The sequence below is a fragment of the Peromyscus californicus genome, unplaced genomic scaffold (genome assembly GCF_007827085.1).
Source record: "Peromyscus californicus insignis strain IS unplaced genomic scaffold, ASM782708v3 Scaffold_22__1_contigs__length_63687245, whole genome shotgun sequence".
Classification (NCBI taxonomy): Eukaryota; Metazoa; Chordata; class Mammalia; order Rodentia; family Cricetidae; genus Peromyscus; species Peromyscus californicus.
This window is the reverse complement of record NW_026294525.1, coordinates 57,217,095-57,239,525: the sequence shown is the minus strand read 5'-3', so window position 1 is coordinate 57,239,525 and position 22,431 is coordinate 57,217,095. Positions and strand designations below refer to the sequence as shown.

Genomic DNA, 22,431 nt, shown 5'->3' with positions numbered 1-22,431 from the left:
ATTACATTGAAACATGGATTTATAAAATATTTCTCAAACACATGGAATAGTTTCAGGATTTCCTGAAGATCTCATCACATACAGTCATCTCTAATGGAAAGGTGATTAGGTTGGTATTGATCTGATTTTGTTGCCAGTGTGTATACCATAAAGAACATGTCTACAAAGCATGTAAAATCATATTTTATGTAAGTACAAATTATAGAACATATACACATATAACTACAAAAGAGTTGAAATTTTTTTTTCTTCCTCTAAAGTAATCAAATTTAAGTCAATTAGATATTTTCTATCACAAAAACATGCTATAACTAATAGGGCTCTATGTTGAATTCCCAAACTGAATTCTTAAGCCTTTTTTTAAAAAAATCATGTACATTTTAAAAATTTAAAATCCTTCTCTGAGACCTGAGCAAAAAAGCCCTTTCCATGAGGCCAATATTCTAAACAACCCTGGATATGATGTGACAGCCAAAGAATAATTCATTAAGGAAAACCCAGGAAGCCATGCTGCTTGAGGCACACTGCTCAGGGTGGGAGCCTGAGCAGTCCCTGAAGCCACAGCTGTCTGTCTCCCAGCACTTCCCACTCTGTCCCGTGTCCTCAAGACAAAGATAAGGGCTAGGATGCATTTCAGTGGTAGAGCATTTGCTTGGCATTCGTGAGGTCTTGAGTTTTAAAGAAAGGCAATCGTGGTTTGTTATACATTTGACAGCCAGCTAGTGGCCCTTTGTGGGGGGTTGTGGAACCTTTTGGTTTAACTGGCAGAAGAGGGCCACTGGGTTGAGCTAAGAATGGCATTGCTAGACAGAGTCCATCCTGCACTCTCTTCATCCTGGCTGCCTAAGAGATGCAATGAACTGACTCACACTCCAGCCATCATGGAACCATCTTACCATGGACCCTGTCCTTCCACCGTGCCTACCCCAGCAAAATGAACTCAGTCCCTACCCAAGAGACAATAAACTTCTCCTTAGTAGGTTTCTTTCCACTACATGATCACAAGAAAAGTTAAGTAACAGCAACAGTGTTAATGCTGTGCATGTGCCATTGACTAATCTGCTGCTACAATACACAGCTGCCGATGGGATAATTTCATGTTTCTCCACTGCTGAGACAGTGAAGCCAATGTCAAGATAGTAGCATTTGGTGAACAGTGAGGGCCACTTTATTGTATCCTTCAAGGAGGTTATGCTATTTCTACACAAGAGAGAAGGCAAAAAAGCAAGCCACCCAAATGCTAATAGAAGTTCTTTTCTACAGGTCGTCAGCCTTAATACCATTCAGGTATTTTTTATTAGGTTTCTTTTTTTTGGGGGGGAGGGGTACCAAAATTCTTTATTTGAAGAAATGGTACAAATTAAAGAACTTAAGCGGATGTTTTGGTGCGACTTTTAGAAAAGATACAGGCAGCCCGACATGCATGCACGGCCTCAGTGACCAGTGAAGTCACTGGTGGCTTTGGGGAAGTCAGCTCAGCTGTCATCACTGGGTCCCAGGGTATGCTTGTCAAAGAGATATTCCGCCAGGCCAGCTTCAGGGGCTCCCATCTTGTGGAGGTTGGTCACGTGGCCACCCAGTTCCTTGATGGATTTCACCTGCTCGTTCAGGTAATGGGTCTCAAGGAAGTCACACAAATGAGGGTCATTCTTGTCAGTAGCCAGTTTGTGCAGTTCCAGTAGTGACTGATTCACACTCTTCTCCAAGTGCAGTGCACACTCCATCGCATTCAGCCCGTTCTCCCGGTCATCACGGTCTGGTTTCTTGATATCCTACAGAAGATTCGTCCACCTCGTTGGTTCTGTAGCTTCACCAGTTTCTCAGCATGCTCCCTCTCGCGAGATTGGTGGAGATAATATTTGGCAAAGTTCCTCAGAGCGACATCATCCCGGTCGAAGTAGCAAGACATAGACAGATAGACGTAGGAGACATACAGTTCCAGGTTGATCTGGCGGTTGATGGCAGCCTCTGAGTCCTGGTGGTAGTTCTGGCGCACTTGCGAGGGAGACGCGGTGGTCATGGCAGCGGCTGGGCAAGGCGCGGTGGCGACGCTGGAGCGGCGAAGCGTCGAAGTTGCAAAGGGTTCTGGATCAGAGCAGCCAGCTGGGGTCGGAAGGGTTCCGTTCAAGCACTGTTGAAGCAGGAAACCGCGGCGACTCTGGGCGAGAACGTCTGGCCAGGTTTCTTTATTTTATTTCATATATATTAGTGTTTTGCCTGCATGTATCTATAGCACCATATACAACATGACCGTGCCACAGAGGTCAGAAAAAAACATCAGATCTCCTGGAGCTGGACTTATAGATGATTGTGAGCCACCATATGGGTGCTGGGAACCAAACCCAGATCCTCTGGAAGAACAAGTGCTCTTAACCACTGAGCCATCTGTCCAGCCCTCCATATATTTTTAAGAAGCATTCTTAAGTTCAATTATCTGTATAACTTTGCATGAGTGTGGGTATGTGTGGGATGTTCACATGAGTAGAGCATAGTACCAGTGGAGGCTGAAAGAGCATGCCAGATTCACTGGAGGAGAAGTTACAGGTGATATGGGTGCTGGGAACCAAACTGTAGCTCTCAGCAAGAGCATCAAGCACTCCTAAGTGCTGAGCTGTCTCTCCAGGCCTGGAGAGTGTTGAATTATTTTTTTCTATGTTTGTAATTCTAAAGATAGAAAGACATGGCCATATGGAACTCAAAAGCTGTATGCTGGCCAGTAATATTCTTAAAACAAAACTCAATATCTTTATAATATTTGGTAATAGTTGGTCCAGTTCATTTTCTTAACATAATGTGTGTTTTAAGATCATGAAATCTGCATGTAGATCTAAGGTCTATTCTCATAGAATTTTTATTTAAGCATCTGTTTTGTTGCCCCAGTACCACTTTCAGAAACATAACAAGAGTCCATTAATTAGTGAATAAAACTCCCATTGACATATTCAACCTGTGAAGAGAACATCATTTCTGTGTATCATGATGTACCTTATTTATGCATAGTGATATTTTCCTCAGCTCTCTTTTTCATAGCAGTTGTGGGGCATAGGGCTAGTAGGGATAGAGACTTGAAGGTCAGATTGACAAGAGTCAAAATGCAGCATCTCCACATAATGGAATTTTTGCAGTGATCTTCCACTGTTTCCTTTAAAAAGAAGAGAGATGATCTGCAATGACAGAATCCTATAATGCATCTCAACCGAGAAAAATCAATAGACCACATCAATTGGAAGCATTTTCTATAGAAATCAAGGGAAATCTTGAAGAAAAAAAATAGAAATCTCTGTAAGGTATATTTCATTATTAGTCATGAAGGTAGTTACCTAAAAAAGAACATGAGTGTTTTAACAAGATGACAAAAACACACAGATACACATATGTGAAACGGGTGGAGAAGAGTTGATTATGCAAAAATACAAAAATAATTCACTATGGTTATTCAGTCAGTCCAAGAAATTATTTTCCTTGGATATTGTGACATCAAAAAGCAATGTGAATGGCAATATTTTATGGACTTCGTATCTCTATATATTACTTTGGGACATTATGAAAGGAAAAGTTTCAAATGGTAGTCTTTTTATACTTTTGCAGTTCTCTGTCTTTGGGAATCCTCTATTTCAGGGCTCCTTGTAGAGACCTCTGACACCAGCCAGAAACAAGTTGTTCTCTCTTCTGTGTTTGCCACTCTGCCTATTCCTTAGTCCCCAGTGGTTCTGGGGCTGCTGGTTGCCAGAAAGCAATAATCAAGTTTTGTTGATGTAACGTTGGAAAGAATAAAAAATTGTGTAGATGAACAGTGGAGTTCCATAAAACTTCAAATGACATTTGAGAAGAAGTAGCAGAATTATGTAGCTAGAGTTTTCCTGCCTGGCCCACAGTCAGGACAAATCTCTCTCACCCGCCAGTCCCACAGCTGTTCAGACCCAACCAAGTAAACACAGAGACTTATATTGCTTACAAACTGTATGGCCATGCCAGGCTTCTTGCTAACTGTTCTTATATCTTAAATTAATCCATTTCTATAAATCTATACCTTGCCATGTGACTCATGGCTTACCGGCATCTTCACATGCTGCTTGTCATGGTGGCAACTGGCAGTGTCTCCCTGACTCAGCCTTCCACTTCCCAGAATTCTCCTCTCTCCTTGTCCTGCCTATACTTCCTGCCTGGCCACTGGCCAATCAGTGTTTTATTTATACAGAACGATATCCACAGCAGAATTATATCATCTCCATCTTGGAAACTTAAACATCTTATACCATTCAGTGGAAGTTGCCATGTATCTATAGCACAGAGAATATTACTAGATGTTTTCTGTCATTATCATTCATTATTTATTGTCACCATTATCATTATTTTAAAATACCCTTCAAATGACAGTAAAAAAATTTCTGTAAGTGAAGTATTTTTTGTGCTTATGCACATCATCTTATTATGACCTTGCTCAACTCCCCAGTCTCTGTGAACACTGTCGAAGGAGTTCAAAAGAGACACGGTGCACGGTGTAGGACTCAGGAAGGATTTATTACAGAATAACATAAGACACCCTCAAGGCAGAGAATGTGCAACAACTTAAGGGGCCATGGCAGAGGAAAATGCTCTTGTGGTTAGAATGGCATGGAGATCACTGTGAAGAAAAATGCTCTCATGTAGAGAGTGGTCAAAAGCCAGAGAGACTTCTGGTCGACCCACATGTACAGTTGGGCTTTATAGGACATCCTAAAGTCTCTAGCAGACAGCTTTCTTGAGGCTATTTTCCTGCCCAAGTGCTTGAAAGCCTTAGTTGGATTAACTCTTAGGGAGGGAACAATGGTATATCATTTTTCTTCACCTGAAAGCCTCTGCTAGATAGTGACCCCACAATCTAGACTGTCAGTTTCTATCTGGGGCCACAGACAGAACTCAGATCCCTTTCTTTTGACCAAAAATATACAAAGTAGAAAAATTGCAAAGAGTTTTCAAAAAAAAGTAAAAATAAATCTGTAAAAATGGCCATTTGGGGAGTGATGCGATGTCCCAGTGGGCAAAGACACTTGCAACCAAGCCTGAAAACTTCAGTTCAGGCCTCGAGATCCATATGGAAAAGAAAGAGCCAGCTCCTACAAGGTGTCCTCTGACCTCCACACACGTCATAGCACTCCCAGGCCCACCCTTCTACACAACTAATTAACCAGCTGATCAATAAGTAAAATGCGTAAAAATTATTTTCATAATATAGCTATGCTTTTCTAGGAAGAACTAGCCTTCCCTTAGAGGTCTTCCACAGCACTCTGCCACCTCCACCTCCCTCCTTTTATGTGGTTCTAAATCTTAAGGAGGGCTAATAGTGATGCTTGCTCCCTTCTCTCATTGTCTGCTGTTTTTCATAACAAAATTGGTGTGTCACCAGGGACACAGGAGATGGGACTGGAAGTTTGTTATGAGGGAGAGATCTATCTCTAGGACCTTTGGTGGTGATCTTTAACATGTGTATTTCTCACTAGCTATCTAATACTACCATGAATTCCTAAAGCAAATCTATCCTTAAGTTTGCTTTTTGGAAATTAGTGTAATGTTCCACAGTTTACTAATAATACCATTTAGTTACATCTCTGATATACACACGTGGGTAGAAGGCTCTTTAGAAAAGATAATTGAAAAGAAAAGCCTTTTAACTTGCCTTCATAATATCAAAAAAATCCCTTCAAATATTCATATTTATCTTCTAAGTAAAGTCTGATGTTTATTCGTGGAGCTTGCCATCTCAATTTGCTTTCTACAATAAGTGCTATTTCAAATCAGTATGAAGGTAGAATTACAAAGATATATTTTACAGAAAAAGATAACGTAGGGAAACTGGTATAATGGCACTGTATCTGGAAGAATTGGAGTGACGCTGTATTCGGATTGGTTTTTATATTTGCTTCTATTTCTTTGTTCGTATTTGAAGCTATGCCATACAGATGGTCTGCTTGTGTTGTATTGTATATTGTGTCTACAATCAGAAAACACCATGCTTTACGGCATCAATTTGCAGACTTGGTGGAGTTCTGCTTTTTTGAAAGCCTGAGTCATTCAATTTATTTGTATATTTAACTGAACTTAGTCAATATGGGAATTGCACAGCTTAAAAGCTATCTAGAATGTATACATATTTGTGTATTTTAAGCATCATGGTCTCATCTATACTCACTAGATGATACACTGGCCTGAAAGAAATCAAATCCAACACAATGTATGAGGACCAGATTTCTAAGAAAAAGGAAGACAATCTGTTTTAGTTTTGATTCCTATGAAATCACTGACATCACCCTCATTCATTCATTTCTATATGAGTATTTGAAGAGAAACCCCCAAACAACCCATCTAGAGAAGCTTGTTTTACCATGTATTAGCTAGAAGTGAAGGCAAACAATGTCTCTAATTACCTAACTAATCCCATTAAATTATGCATTTTAAATTACTAAACATACTTTAATCATGTTATAAGAATAAACGACTATTTATATTTCCTCCTGTCTATACAGTTTTAGGGATGCAGTTGTTTAATCTCCAGCTGTCAAAGGTTGCAGTGTTCATTTTGCTGATAATTGTTATGCATTTCATGGCATATTGACTCAGCAGCCAAGTTCAGCAGTGGTCAAATTGATCTATACTCAGCCCAATGACATGAGTCACAAGACAGAATAACATGACAACGGTAAATGAAGAAAAATCTTACTGTCTATTCTTAAGTTCTGTACACATTACAGAGCATGAGACACACAATCTTCAATCCTTGTACTGTACATACTTTAAATGACATTGACCCATTCTGACTTTCAGTTTTGTTAGATTTATCTCACTATATATATATTAAGCACTCTGTCATGCTAGATCAGTGGCTGTCAACCTTCTTAATGCTGTGACCCTTTAATATAGTTCCTTGTGTTGTGGTGACCCCCAACCATGAAATTATTTTCGTTGAGACTTCATAACTGTAATTTTGCTACTGTTATGAATTATAATGTAAATATTTCTGTTTTTCAATGGTCTTAGGTGACTCCTATGAAAGGGTCATTCGACCCTCAAAGGGGTCATAACTCACAGGTTGAAAGCCACTGCGCTAGAGGGTTAGGGGATTAAGGGACATAACTGTGTTTGAGATGCTAGAACGTCTGCTTAACTCCTTTTTAAAATTGATTTATTTTTATTTTATGTGCATGGGTTTTGGGTCCCCTGGAACAGTCAATTGTGAGCTGCCATGTGGGTGCTGGGAATTGAACCCCGGTCCTCTGGAAGAGTAGCCAGTGCTCTTAACCACTGAGCCAACTCTCCAGCCCTTAACTCCTTATCATTCTTAACAGACACCAGTGTGGATATTGTTCATGTCATAATTGTGTGGAGCTTTGGCGATCCAGAGATGAAATTAGCTTCAGGCAGGACCAGCGTTTTCTAGAAACTGGATGCAGAACAGTACATATTAAAAGATGAATGAGTAACAATGGTATGGGAAATTTTATCATAGAGAAGTTTTTTTTTTTTAATTAGCGTGTTGTAGCTGTCTGTTGAGAAAGGGGGTAGCAGGATGAGGGAAGCACAGATATTATGATTCTGTTCTGAAGGGTGAAGTGCAAGGCAGGACACGACAGGAGAAAAATCTACTGTATTGAGGCCAAGACTGAACCTACAATGATTGTCCTCTAACAGGGAAAGCAAAATGTTTCCCTTTGGGCGTTTTGCCTTACTTATGATTATGGAAGTCAAGGACAAATACATCATTCAAAAAAGTTATTACTGTGTGTTGATTGTACAGAGTGATGGGTTCCACAGTGACATTTTCATTCAAGTATGTCATGTGTTTTGACCATGTTCCTTTGCCCTGACCCCTGTTCTCCTCCTCCACCCCCTCCCAGTAGTCTCCTTCCTCTTCCCAAGCAGAGTCCTCCTCTCCTTTCATGTCAAAGCCAGCACTCGGCCGCAGTGCCTCAGCCTTTTTATGGTCCATGATGGTTTTATCTGTTCCTGTCACTTCTAATTTTTTTTTTATAACTGTCTTCAATTGTCATGGGAATTTTTAAGAATTGGTCATAGGGTTAGCCACTGTTTCAGATTCTTGTTTTTGTCCCTCAAACCACCACACTCATCTTTAAAATATGTTTCTATTTTTACCAAGCTAAGAAGAAAATATTCATGTATACACACATTGGATAAAGAACAGCTTCATTAATAAGTGCTGGTGGGAAAACTGGGTGGCCGCATGTAGAGAACTAAAACTAGACCCTTATCCCACTCTACCAAAAAATGTGTATAGGGAACTTTACTATCTAAAACTTAATTTGAAACTATTAGAGTAAGATATAAGGGATAGCTTCTACTGGAGGACAAAAGTAATCGTCAATCATACTCAGTTATAAACTCTGTGAGCTACAACAATGACTAGCCTGGCCAGACAGGCTCACTGGTCCCATAGAGATATGATCATCAGGGAGTAACCAATAGGTTTCTGGTTAGATTTAAGTCCCTCTCCACAAGAACAAATCCATACCTGGCACCATTATTTGTCCAAGAATCTGTGGCTGGACAGATCATAGCCCCTAGGAGAGAATCTACTACTGTATGTTGTTAAGTGGACATAGTATTAAGCCAACTTCTAGTGAGTTTTTATTATTAACTCAGTGCATCCCTTACCTCTCATCCCAGAAGCTTCTGTTGGCGGTAGATGGTGATTGACACAGAGACTCACAACTGGCCAAGGTACAGAGAATAAGAAACTGCAGAATGCTCAGCCCTAAAGGATCATCATGGAAGAGGGAGAGGAAAGATTGGAAGAGCCAGAGACGGTGGATAACTACAAGGAAATATCTTCTGGACTCAGGAGGGCAACTGCACCTAGGAACTCCCAAGAGTTGTGACAGCATGCACAAACTTGTGCAGGGCCAAGCCAGTCCAAATCCCAGAATGGAAACGGAACTGAACACACAACCCTCCCCTGCCAGTGCAGTAATTGGCAATTGTTAGCCGCTGGGGAGAGGAAGGGTCAGTTTTCTCCAAGAGTGCAGCTCTGGTAAGTCGGCCATGCCCCAATGGGAGATCACACATCCAAGAATATTTGAGACAGAACAAATTGATCTTGAAGGATTTGGGGGGAAAAAAGGACAAAATGTTGAGTGGAGAGAGAAGGGAGGCTGGAACTGGTAAGAGTTGGGGGTTGAATATGATCAAAACACATTGAAATGTAAAACTTTCAAGGAACTGATAAAAATGCAAAAAGTAAATTTAAAAAACCTTAAGGTATAAAACATAGAGGAATGCTTCAGGATATTAGCACAGAGCTCCTGGGTAAAATTTCAAAATTAGAGAAAGCAAGCTAGAATTGTTTGCTGAGGTTACATCCATATTTCTCTATTGCAAAGCGGATAGAGCAGAGTCAGCCTGCAGAGGGAAGTGGTCTTTGCATCTGAGTAGATACTCAACAAGGAAGAAATACATACAGCCAATAACTTTATTAAAATAAAACCTGCTGATTTGGTTGTCGGGTAAATGGAAACTACATTGATAGTCCATCTTACCTAAGTTCAAATGGATGTTATTAAAACTATTAGTGAAGATCTGGAGGGAAAGGAGCCTTTATGCATAGAGCCAGTGTGGATCACAGTGTAGAAATTTTTCTAAACACTGAAGATAGAACTATGCACCATCCAGCTACCCCACTTCTCTCTCTCTCTCTCTCTTTCTCTCTCTCTCTCTCTCTCTCTCTCTCTCTCTCTCTCTCTCTCTCTCTCTCTCTCTCTCTCTCTCACACACACACACACACACACACACACACACACGTATACATATATATGAAAATGGAGTTATATACAAAAAAAGGTGTGTGTGTGTGTGTGTGTTTCCTGTGACATTCACAACAGTCAAGGTGTGGACAGCCTAGGTACAATCAGTAGATGGATGAAGGATATGGTGTGTAAACAACAGAATTATTCAGCCATGGATAATGAGATCCTGTCACTTGCAGGAAAAAGGGTGGAAGTGGGAGACCTCATATTACATGAAACAATGACGAGTCCTATGTGTTTTCTTCCACGAATGGAAACAAAGGCCTGAAATTAGAAGAGGCACTATTAAGAACTAGAAAGGAAGCCAGCAGGAAGCAGGGAGAGAGCAGTGAACGGGTAGACATGTTGGATGCACATTGTATTTATGTATGGAAAACTCACAGTGAATCCCATTTGTTCAGTAATGATAATGAACTAAAATGTGCCAGATATGAAAAAAGAATAATTAACATGATTTTGATTTAGAATTGGAATGGCATCTTGACTTGATGTGGCTGTCCTTACCATTTAAAGTCACAAGGCAGTTCAGTATGACCTGCTGAATGACTATCAGAAAATAGTGGATATAATTATCCTTCTTTGAGAGTTATTAACATTTGTCAGTAGCTTTAACATGTCATTAGAAAAATCAAAGCCATGAGCAAGTACCCAATGATCACTTTCTTCAGACAGAAGCCTCTATATTGTACCCAAAGAGTTGGGAGTGCTTCCCTAAGCAGTTCTAAGTCATGAGTGCTTAGTCAGGGTCAAGAATGCCAAATTACAAAGAAAAGATACTGTGCTTGTGGTGTGATCCTTATTTACTCAAGAAGGAAGGTAAGATGTGGTCAAGCTCAGAGATGTAAGAAGTGATGCTCGAGTACAATACTAAAGTGCTAAGAGTCACAGGCTCTAAGTTCAGGATACCTGGCCTCCACGACATCCGCGAAGAGTTATTTCAGGCTCTTCAGTCCAGTATCAGAGGTGGTCATAAAACCCAACAAACACTTGTGTTTGCAAATTGCTTCAGCTCTTATGCAACAGCCATAATTGCTCAGATATTATAATCATGAAGATAATTGTTGCAAGATATCAATAATAAATAAAGCATCGTCTTGGTATTCCCCGACAGCTTGTGTTTCTCTTGTATTAGATTTATGGTAAAAATTTGACTTGTCCAATGAATTCTAGGTTTCTCAAGGTCAAGACCCTAGATACTACTTTCTGTGCCCTCCAGCATTCCTACCAATGCCTACATAAATACATTGCATAAAAATATCTGTGGGGGGGTGCTCTCTGAACCCATCCCACCCCTCAGATACAACTCTGGAGTCTGTAGCTGCCTACTCACTCTTCTGTTTTGTTTTTCACTGGAACTTCCTGCTCCACCCAGGTTACATGGATGAAAGTTTAAACTAACAAAACCTACAGACTTTATGTTTGCTAATACCTTCCCAGTTGCACGTCACCCCTTTGATCTGTGTCTTTTTGTGTGCACATCTGTTGTGCATTTTAATCGAAAGTGTCTTTCAGGGGCTTGAACTGCTACTTTCATCCAGCAAGATGCCTTTGTCCGGAGGATCCCAGCACGGGGCAGCTGACTTTAGAAGGTTTCATGGGGGCTGGAGGAAGGGAAAGAGAGAAAAGAATGGATGGTGTACTTGTTTTGATATCTTCCTGTGGAGTTGGGAAGATATTCCTGAAGGAAGAGTACCATGGTCTGTGGAATTGTGGTTTGAAAGACCACAATGGGGTTTTCTTAAGGTTCAAGAACACAGAATGAATGGTTACAAGAGAGGTGAATGCCTATGTTTAAAAAAATGATCCCAGATTGAAACATTATTTATTATCAGAGAGCAAAAGGATAGCCCAAAACAATTGTCCAGACTTGTGTAACTTTAATACTATAATAAATTGTATGTAGCAGGTATTCATGCTTGTATACATGTATAAAATATGGAAGATAAAAGTAGAAGAATTACACATTCAAGTACCCAATTTGTCTGTTGTTTCAGAAGAAAATGAGTCATATAACTAGCTAAAACATCTATTCCCCAAATTAATTGCTAATGTGTTACATAAATATTTTATACAATTTCTAGAGTGATAGGAAGTTTAACAAACAGATACTCAACTATTACTTTGACTTTTGTTGTTGATTTTCTGAAAGCATATGATACATACGTTTTTAAAATGTATGTATGATTTGAGTTGGTTCTCTACGGTGACTGTAGTCATGGTATGACTTATTCATAATACCTGTGCCTAGTAATTTCATGTACCATCACACACATTTGTGAGGCTGCTGGACAGGGTAAGAGAGTTTTTTCATTTATGAAAATCCATGTGATCATTTGTTAATGAACCTACAAGCTCATACTAGCACTGTCTCATCTTATTTGCTTGTTTAGAGATGGGGTCTCACTATGAGCCCCGGGAAGGCCTTGAACTCACAATCCTCCTGCCTCTCCACCTTTTGAGAGCTGTGAATGCAGGTGCAGCACCATATCTAGCTTTACACTACTCTGACTTAAGATACTTACCATGCTTTCAAAAACCATTGGCCTTTGAAGGCCCTAATGTTACCGTTCACCCACAGAATCTTTTGAAAAGGCCTCTACTAGATCCCTTAATGTTTTAATAGACTCTACTGTTAGAAAGTCTAATGATGTATCTGTTTTTCTTGTTTCCCAAGCAAGACTGAATAAGACAGTGCTAATATGAGCTTGTGCATTATTAAAAATGATCACGTGGTAAGCTCTCTTACCACCTTCTAGCCGCCTCACAAATGTGTGTCATAGTACGTGAAACTACTAGGCACAAGTATTATGAATAAGTTATGCCATGGCAACGGCCACTATAGAAAACCAACTCACAGCATACATATATTTTAAAAACATGTGTGTCATATGCTTTTAGAAAATCAGCAACAAAAGAAGTCAGGGCAAAAGTTGAGTATCTATTTGTTAAGCTTCCTATCACTCCAGATATTGCATAAAATACTCAGTTTCTACAACAAAAACGTGAGCCTTAATATATCCAATTTAGTAGTAATATAATGAGGTCCACATGCTTAGGTTTTAGTGCAGTATTGTGTTCCCCCCAGCTGCTATGTATGAGCACTTCAAAGTCCTTGGTCCTGAATGATGAAGACTCCATGTCTTATTGATTTGGTTGTTAGAAAACTAGGGAATTTTAATTTTCTGTGAACTAGTGGCATTTGAGAAACACATGTGGAAAAGACTTGAACGATTTATAGACATAGGCACATGAATGCACATGTATTGATTGCACATGAAGTGAAACCTCCAGATTACTTTTTCTATGGATTTTAATTATTTTTCTGGTTATCACACACTGGAGAACTAAGGTATGTTGTATTTGTTTTCAAAAGGGCAGATAGAAAATTGTGGAGGCTGTGTAATCATACAATGTAAAATAAAGTAAGATCCTTCTTTATATTTTAGTGAAGTCGTATTACAAAAGAAGTTGTAGGGGTTTTTTTTAACCTTCTTTCTGCAAAAGAAAAAAAAATTGCCTAAAATAGAAGACATGGCTGTATGGTGTTAAATGTGACCCACTGAAGGCCCATGCTGAGACCTAAGCAAAGTTCAAGCACAGTCTAGAAGCAGGGTGATCTGAGCTTCTTGGACTCTGTGGGGCTCCATGTGTTAAGCTCAGGGTTAGAATTCTCTTCTGCATTGTTTTTATAAAAACAACAAACCTCAATATCGCAATGGAATAATTTCTGAAGCCACTAATGAGTTTCTCAAACCCAGCACAAATCAGTCTCCTTGCCACTGTGTCTTCATCGTATGTATTTCCACATGCTGTACCCCACATTTGAAGATTTTGAATGTTTTCCGGTAGGAAACCCAAATCATCTCAAAACTTCAAAAATCTTGAAGAAAGTCGCAGACTGAGTTATACAAAATTTTGGGGAAATTCTGTATAAGTTTCACAATGGATGGCCAAAGCACTAAGACTGGGGACTCTTAGAGTGGGAGGCAGCAACCTGGAAGGTTGACAAGAAGACCCCTGTGAAGAGCTGGGTTGGATCCACCTGAAAACACATGTGCTTCAGGGATCAAAGGTACCTGAGAAGAATTCTCACAAGGGACACTTTCCTGAACAGCCCACAGGAACTGAAAGCCATCATAATTTGGGATTTTTGGAAGCACAGCTTTACTAGGGTTCACAGTCTGAAGGGCAATTGGCATTTAATTGTCCAAGGAAGAGCTTCTTTCTGTCAGATGTGACCAAAGATGGAAGGAGTTCAGTTGTGCAATAGCGAATCTGTTTTCTTTAGGAAGGTAGAATGCCTAGGGTCCCCAGGGCACCTGGCAGCTGAGCTGTGGAAACTGCTTCTTTATGGGTGGGATTTCCAAAGCTTTCTTTCACCTGACGTCTTTGTCAGTCTCTAAGTATGAATATATTAGACTTTACAAACGACCCTGATTTCGGAGCAAAGAGAGTTTCAGTTTGTTTGTTTTTAAGACACAGAGAAAAGCAGGATGCATACTGAAATACTTGTGATGTTGTGGCTGGGTCCAGTCATTTACCCCATCCCACCCCATCTTTTGTGCCGTCATGGAAACGGCTCTCTCCATTTCTGTTTCCTATCCTGTCTGTCCATGTGGTTTTAGGTGAGATGGATGCTGTTAAGAGGGCTTTGGAGGGAAGGTAATTGAATCTTAATACTATCAGAATTTTAATCAGCATCTGGCAAGTAATAGTTGGGGAATACTAATCCTATATGCTGCAAAGATTAAAATGTTTCTCCTTAGAATAGCAATCATACAAATTGCTCTGATTTCTACTGTGTTCTGCACATTTATGGTTCCAAGAACATTTCAGTCAGAGGCTGAGCAACGTGGGGAAATAGAATTATGGCTAGATTTTCCAGGACATTCACATGTGCGCCCAACTTTGTGGCTATGCCTGGAATCTGTTCCTGGCTCAGGATCAGATGCATACATAAACTCATACCACATTCCCATCCTATCTGCTCCCAAGAGTAATTCTTTACAAATGCTGGATGTCTGCTTCACGTTTTCCTCATTTATTAATGATCCATGTAATCTGCAATTTTTCATACCTTAGGAGACTTTAAGTCTAGCTGTAGTTTTGCCTATCTTGTGTTTTGCTTTTAAATCTTTAAATCTTCTAGCATGTACTATTGTGAAATATCCAAATAATGCTCTTTTTTTCACTATTCTTTTTTGCAAATCAGAAATATTGATTAGTTGACATTATGTATTTACTTATTTTTGGAACAATGTCTTACTATGTAGCCCAGGCAGGCCATGAACTCACTATGTAACCCAGGCTGGTCTTTAACATGCAATGATCTTTCTGGTTTTGCTTCCTGAGTGCTGAGATTACTAGTGTGTGTCACCACACCTATATAGAAACATTCATTGTAAAACACATTCTTGGTGGGACAGAGGTGAACACATTAGTAGTTGGTAGATGGACAAGGAGTGATCTTAAGCTTCCTTAGTTACTCTGTTCCCAACACTGTTGACTAAAATTCCACGTGTTTATATACTTAAGTTATTACCACCTTCAGTTTAAGGTGATCCTCAACACCCAGCCACCATGCACTCAAAGCAACGCAGCCATGACTCATAAAATCTTTGGCCCTGTTGCCACTATTCTTATCTAAGAAGCAGTAAAAACAACTGATTTTCCAAGTAATCTATAATCAGTTCATATTGGGATTTCTGCCATATCTACTATGATTCCAATAGTTATGACCTCCACATTCCCCCTTGAGGAATATTGACCCACTTTCTACTGGACCCATGCTCTGAATAGTAGTTGCCAATTCTTGCCTGACCTCACTCCCATGCCAGTATCATTTTTACTAATGGTAATACAGCACTTAAAAATACATTTGGCTGCTACTAACCAACAAATGTTTAATAAAAGCTTATGTAAAAGGAAGAGTTTATTGTCCTCATATTGTAAGCATTCTGGAGGCAGAGTTGCTTGTGTTGGCAATATTAGCTCAAAAGGTTGCTGCGTGTGTCTGGGGTCTCATTAGAATTTCTCACCTTGGCATCTGCTTATGACCAGTATTGCTGGTTGCAACCCAAGTATTGTATTCAGTTTAAAAGAAAATCCAAAGAAGGCCCTAGCCAAGCACTCCGCCCCATCCAGAACCTCCATCATCAGAGACAATGTCTTTGCAGAGACTCTTCTCTTACACCATGCTTATTTGAAGTTTCATGGGCAGGTGGGTTTCAGGAATAACTCCATTTGAAAAGAGAGAAGTTGGAAAAATATAAAATCAGATTGTAACATTCAGCTTAAAAGAATCATGATTGATTGTATAATGTTTAGTCCAGAATGTCTACAAATGAACTCAGGGCTCTGTTATCAATTATGGAGTTGGAAATGGATACTGAAACAGCAGGTTGGATGGTTAATCTCAATTGTCAACTTGATGGGGTTTAGAACCACCAAAGAAACAGGTATCTGGACATGGCTTTGAGAGATTGTCTAGATTTGGATCAATAAAATGAAACCCATCCCAAATGCAGTCAAATACCATTTCATCAGCCTGGTCCCACACTGAATTAAAAAAAAGGAGAATGTGAGATAAGCACAAACATTCACTTCTCTGTGCCTCTTGACTGCACATGTAATGTCACCAGCTGCTCCAAGCTCCTGCCACCATGAGGTCCTCGCTGTTATTGACTGTACCCTTCCACTATCACATTAAAAAAAAGACTTCCTCATTAGGTTACTTTGGTCAGATATTAATATTTTTTGACAGCAACAAGAGAAGTAACTAAACCAGAAGGTAAGCTCCAAGCCTATTCAAATACTTTGTCTTATCACTTCAATGATTTCTCTGTGGGTTGGGCCATTCCATTTTCTTTACCAAAAGTTGCTTAAATTCTCTGGCTCACAACTTCCCACAGTCACAGAATTTGCCTTAAAAAAATAATGCTGCATTAGAGAAGGAAGCAGACATAAAGGAAAATAGAAATAAAAGGGGAAAAGATGGTTCTGTGAGTAAAGTGCTTCAGCATTTATGAACTCATGAGGAACTGAGTTCAGATCCTCAGCACACAAGTGAAAATCAGGCTACGTAGCACACATCAATGTCTCCAATACTCACGGGTTATGAACTGATGAGTTTCAAGTTGAGTAAGCCTTTGTCTCAAAAAAGTAAAGGTGGAGAGTGATGGAAGAAGACACAATATCAACTTCTTATCCACACACCTACGTATGGATGTGCACCCTATGAATACAACCATACTAATAAGTATACACACTCATACACAGCACACTCACACACGTCAAATAAAGAAAAAGGAAATGCTGATGGATCTAAGTTCTATACAATCATTACTGAGGCTAATTTTACTTGAGCCTTTGATTGTAGAAGTCAATCAGTTCCTCATAATGGTCAAACTAGACCGATTTGTGTTTCTGTCCTTGGAAAAGAAATTTGTCTGGTTAACTTATTTATTAAGAAGTCATCTGTCTTTCAATTTTAATCAATGCTGCATGAAGACTTTAGTCATTTATCTCAGGCAAAAATTCAGTGTTGCCACAATTAAAATTAGTGACTTTTTTCATCACCTATATCATGAAGTTCAAAGAATTTATTGTCTTAAAAGTCATTCATAAATGGGCTCACACAATTTCTCAATAATCCTAAATGGTACCATACTTGACGAACTTCCCCATCTTGTTCACCTAGGTAATGCCAGTTACTTCCTCAAAACCCAACTCTGTGTCTATAGTCCACACAGGTAGGATTGTAATGTTATTATTCAGTATTTGCCTTTTCATCAGGAAGAATTTTATAGATAGACACAGTTTAAGCAGAAGTTTGTCAAGCAAACATTTCTAAGAGGGACCAGGGTGAACTGTTCCAAAGAGGGTTAGCTGCCCCCTGAGCTCAGCATTGTGGGTCTTCAGGTTCTTATTAATATTTATGAGGTGAATGGTATAGTCATGGAGTAAGGTGACTATTTTCTTTCTCAAATCATGGTAAACCAGATCTTCCTGATTGGAAATTTCTTCCCATGATCCTCTGAAAAGCCCACAAAAGGGATCAAAGTACAATGTGAATAATATTGTAATGAACACAGTTTTTGTTACTATGATTATATAGTATAATTTGTGATCAGGTATTGCAAGACTTGCAGCAAATCTTTTTCTTTGGATAGTTAGGTTCTTTTATGCTTCTGTATGAATTTTAAGTGTTTTCTTCTAATTCTGTGAAGTATGTAATTAGAATTTTGGTGGTAATTGCATTGATTATGAAGACTGCTTTCAATAATATGGTATTTTACAATATTAATTTTATCAATTCATGAGTATGTGAGATCTTTCAATTTTCTAGTGTCTTCTTCAATTTATTTCTTTGGTGTCTTTAATTCCTCATTGTATAGGTCTTTCACTAACTTGGTTAGGTTTATTCCTAGGCATTTTTTTATTTTATTTTTTTATTCTTCTCTCATATAATACATTCAAACTGCAGTTTCCCCTCCCTCTATTCCTCCAAGCTTCACCACCACCACCTCCCCTCTTCAGCAGAATCACTCCTCCTCCATTTCCCTTCACAAAAGAGCAGGTACCCCAAAAGTATCAACCAAACACAATGTAACAAGTTACAATAAGACTGGGCAGAAAGCCTCATATTAGGGCTGGGCAAGGCAACCCAGCAGAAGGAAAAGGGTCCCAAGAGTATGCAAGAGTCAAACACACCCCCAACTATTATGAGTCCCACAAAAACACCAAGCTAACACCCATAATATATTTGCAAAGGACCTAGTGCAGACCCATGCAGGTTCTGTGATAGCTGCATCAGTCTCTGTGAGACCCTATGATCCCCACTTCGTTGATTCTGTGGGTCATGTTCTTCTGGAGTCCTTGAACCCTCTGGCTCCTATAATTCTTCTTTTCACTCTTCCACAGGGATTCCGTGACCTCCAAGGGGAGAGATCCAATGGAGGTCTCCAATTTGGGCTCTTTCTCTGGCTAATATTTGGCTGTAGGTCTCTGCATCTGCTCCCATCAGCTGTCCACAGAGGCCTCTCTGATGATGATTGCACTAGGCACCAGCCTATGAGTATAGAAGAATATCACTAGGAATCATTAGTGATTTTTGTTTTCTATTCTAGGTCTGTGGGCTATCCAGCCTCCGGTTCCTGGTCATCCAGGCAGTGTCGGACATGGGCTCCCTTTTGTGACATAGGCCTCCAATTAGACCAGTAATTGGTTGGACACCTTTTCAAGATCTGAGCTTCTGTTTCCCAGCATATTTTGCTGGCAGGTCATACTGTAGGTTGAAGGTTTGGGGGCTGGATTGGTGTCCCTGTCCCACCACTGCAAGTTGTTTAGGTATTTTTTTATAAGTTATTGGGGAATGTGTTTTTCCTGATTTATCAGAAGGTTCATTATTGATATACAGAAAGAATATTGATTTTGATACATTGATGTTTATTTGCTGGTATTTTGCTGAAACGGTTTGGCAGATTCAAATGTTTTCTGTGAAGTCTTTCAGGTAGTTTAAGTATAGGATACTTCTTCAAATACGGGTACTTAAACATTTTTCTATTAGTATCCTCCCCTGTCCTTCCTTCCTTCCTTCTTTCTTTCCTTCCTTCCTTCCTTCCTTCCTTCCTTCCTTCCTTCCTTCCTTCCTTCCTTTCTTTCTTTCTTTCTTTCTTTCTTTCTTCTTTCATCTCACTCCTCTAGCTAAGACTTCAAGCATAACACAAGTCTGAGAGGGAAGACCCTTGTCTCACACCTGATTTTAAAGAGGATGCTTTTGATCTGTCTTCACTAAGTATAAGGTTGGGTATCAGTTTGCCAGATAGAGTCTTTACTGTTTTCCGAGATGCCTGTCCTGTCCTGTTCCTCCTGTTCCCTGTGGATTTTATCAAAAAGAGATGTTGAACTTTGTCAGTGGCCTTTTCAGTGTCTGTTGAGAGGATCATGTGATTTTTGTCCTTAACTTATTTAGGGGTTGTATTTTTTTTTTTTTAGACATACTGAACTTACTCTGCATCCTTTAGATGATAACAAATTGGCCATGGTGTTTAACTGTCTTAATGCAATCTTGAATTCAAACTGTAAGAACTTAATTGAGAAGTTTTGTGTCTGTGTTCATCAGTCTATATATATATTTTTTTTGCTGAGTTTTCACTTAGTTTTATTATCAAGGAAGTATTGCCATTGTAGGATGAGCTTGGTGTATTTCTTCATTTTCTATTTTGTAGAACAGTTTTGAGGATTAGTGATTAGGATTCATTAAAGACTTGGACACCTGTCTGGTTCTGAACTCTCCTTTGTGGGTAAACTTTTTGTTATTGCTTCAATCTTATTACATGCAAAATCTGCTTAAATAATTTATATATTCCTGATTTCATTAGGATAGGTTATATTTCTGAGGAATTTATTAATTTCTAATTTTTAATTGTATTTTCAAAATACTTCCCAATGAATTTCTGGATTTCATTGGAATCTGCTATAAATACCCTTTTCATCTCTGATTTCATTGATTCGTGTTTTCTCTTTCTTTTAGTTTGTTGAGGTACTTATCAGTGATATATTTTCTTTTCTTTCAAAAAATAATTTAGACAAAGTCTTCCATAGCCCAAGCTGGCTTCAAACTCACTACCACTATGTAAGCAAAGCTAGTCTTGATTTCTCAGTCTTCCTATGTGTACTTCTCAAGCCCTGGGATTATAGCCATACCCCCAGTGTGCCCAACCTATGTTTATAATTTCAAGATGTAACTTTCCATTTGATTGATTCAGTGTATTATTCTTTTAGTCTCCATTAACTTATGCCCTGGTTTTTATTTCTTACCACCTACCAGTCTGGAATTTGGTATCTTTATTTTTCTAAGATTTTGAAGGGTATCATTGGACTATTTGTTTGAGATCTCTGACTTTTTAATTAAGCACTTACATCTATAAACTTTCCTCTTAGAACTGTTTTAACTGTGTCCCATGGAATCTGGTAAGTTATTTTTTCATTTTTATTTAATTTTAGGAAATTAAATTTCCCTCCATGACATCTTCAATGACTCACTGGTCATTGGAAAGTGTATTTTTCATTCTACAAGTATTTATATATTTTTTTTGTGTTTTATATTATTAGTAGAAAAAAATAATTAAATTATTTTGTATTCATTCAGACTTGATTTGTACCAAAAAAATGTGGCCCCTAAAATATGTAACAGAATCATCCCTAAAATAGAAGGTTCTATGAGCGTCCAAAGATGCATAGAATAAATATTTCACATGGACCATTATGAAGTATCTGTTAAGTCCATTTGGACTGTGGAATAGTTTAATTCTGGTTTTCTGACTTTTAGTGTGGATGGCTTATCTAAAGATAAGAATGGGATACTGAAATCACACATTATTATTACATGAGGCTATGTTATCTTTTAAGTCATTAGTATTTGGTCTATGAAATTAGGAGTTAAAACATTCAGTTCATATGAATTTATAATTGTTATCTTCATGGTTAATTGTTCCCTTTATTAATACAGAGCGATGTTTTGGGCTATTTTGATTAGTTTTGAAGTCAATATTATCAGATATTAGGATAGCTATATTATCTTGTTTTCAGCTTCTATTTACTTGACAATATTCTATCCTATAGCTTTTAGTATGTTTTTCTTTCTCAGTGAAGGGAGGTTTTTGGAGACAGCAGGTGGTTGGATCTTGTCTTTGTAATCCAGTTAACTGTCTGCACTTCCTTATTGGTGAATTAAACCATTTATAATTGAGGATATTATTGGGAGATATTAACTAATTGTTGGCTGTTTTCCTGGTGGATTAGATTATTTTTCTCTCTTCTAATTATTAGGTGTTTGCTGCATAGCTGTATTAGATGTGATCAACTTCTTGCTAGCTTGGTTCATCTAGTCCTCCAACGAAATATATTTTTTCCTGTGCTCTTTGACTCAGGCTATCTGAACCTGTCAGTCTTTATTGCCAGTTACTTACTTTCTGGGTTTGAAATATGTCATTCCACATTCTCCTGGCTTTAGGGGTTGTTAATGGAAGAGCTGACGTTTCTGTGTTAATCAGTGAGTTAGCACCTTTTCCTACATAGCTTCTAATACTTTTTCTTTGCTTGTGTTTTTTACATGTTGAGCATTATGCTATGGAGAAGTTCTTCTCTGGTCATGTCTCTTTGAGGTTCGGAATGGCTCATCCATTTCTTCCTCTACATTTGGGGAATTTTCTCCTGTTATTTCATCGAATAGATTCTCTTTGCTTTTCATTGGCATTTTAGCACCTTTATGCACTGATTTTTAGGCTTGTTTTCTTGATCATGTCCTAGAGTTCTTGGACACAAATGTCATACTCATTTAAACTTTTTCTATCTTGAAATTTGAGTATTGTGTTCCCTTAGTCATGCTGTTCCTCTTGATTTTCCTTTATGCTGCCTGGTCAAATCTATTAACAATATATTGTGCTCTGTCTGTGTGTGTGTAGCTGAAAGTTTTCCTGGTCCTGTCCAGCTCCTGTGGCCCCACAGTCTGCAGCCACTCAGACCCAAGTAAACACACAGAGGTTTATATTAATTATAACTGCTCGGTCATTAGCTCAGGCTTATTATTGACTAGATCTTACACTTAAATTAACCCATAATTCTTATTTATGTT

The 22,431-nt window shown here is 38.8% G+C and overlaps 1 pseudogene; it reads right to left on the bottom strand.

The window, feature by feature from the left end:
* Positions 1-1,323: 1,323 nt before the first annotated feature.
* On the bottom strand, positions 1,324-2,113 carry LOC128118170 (ferritin heavy chain-like; annotated as a pseudogene).
* Between the last annotated feature and the right edge of the window lie 20,318 nt (positions 2,114-22,431).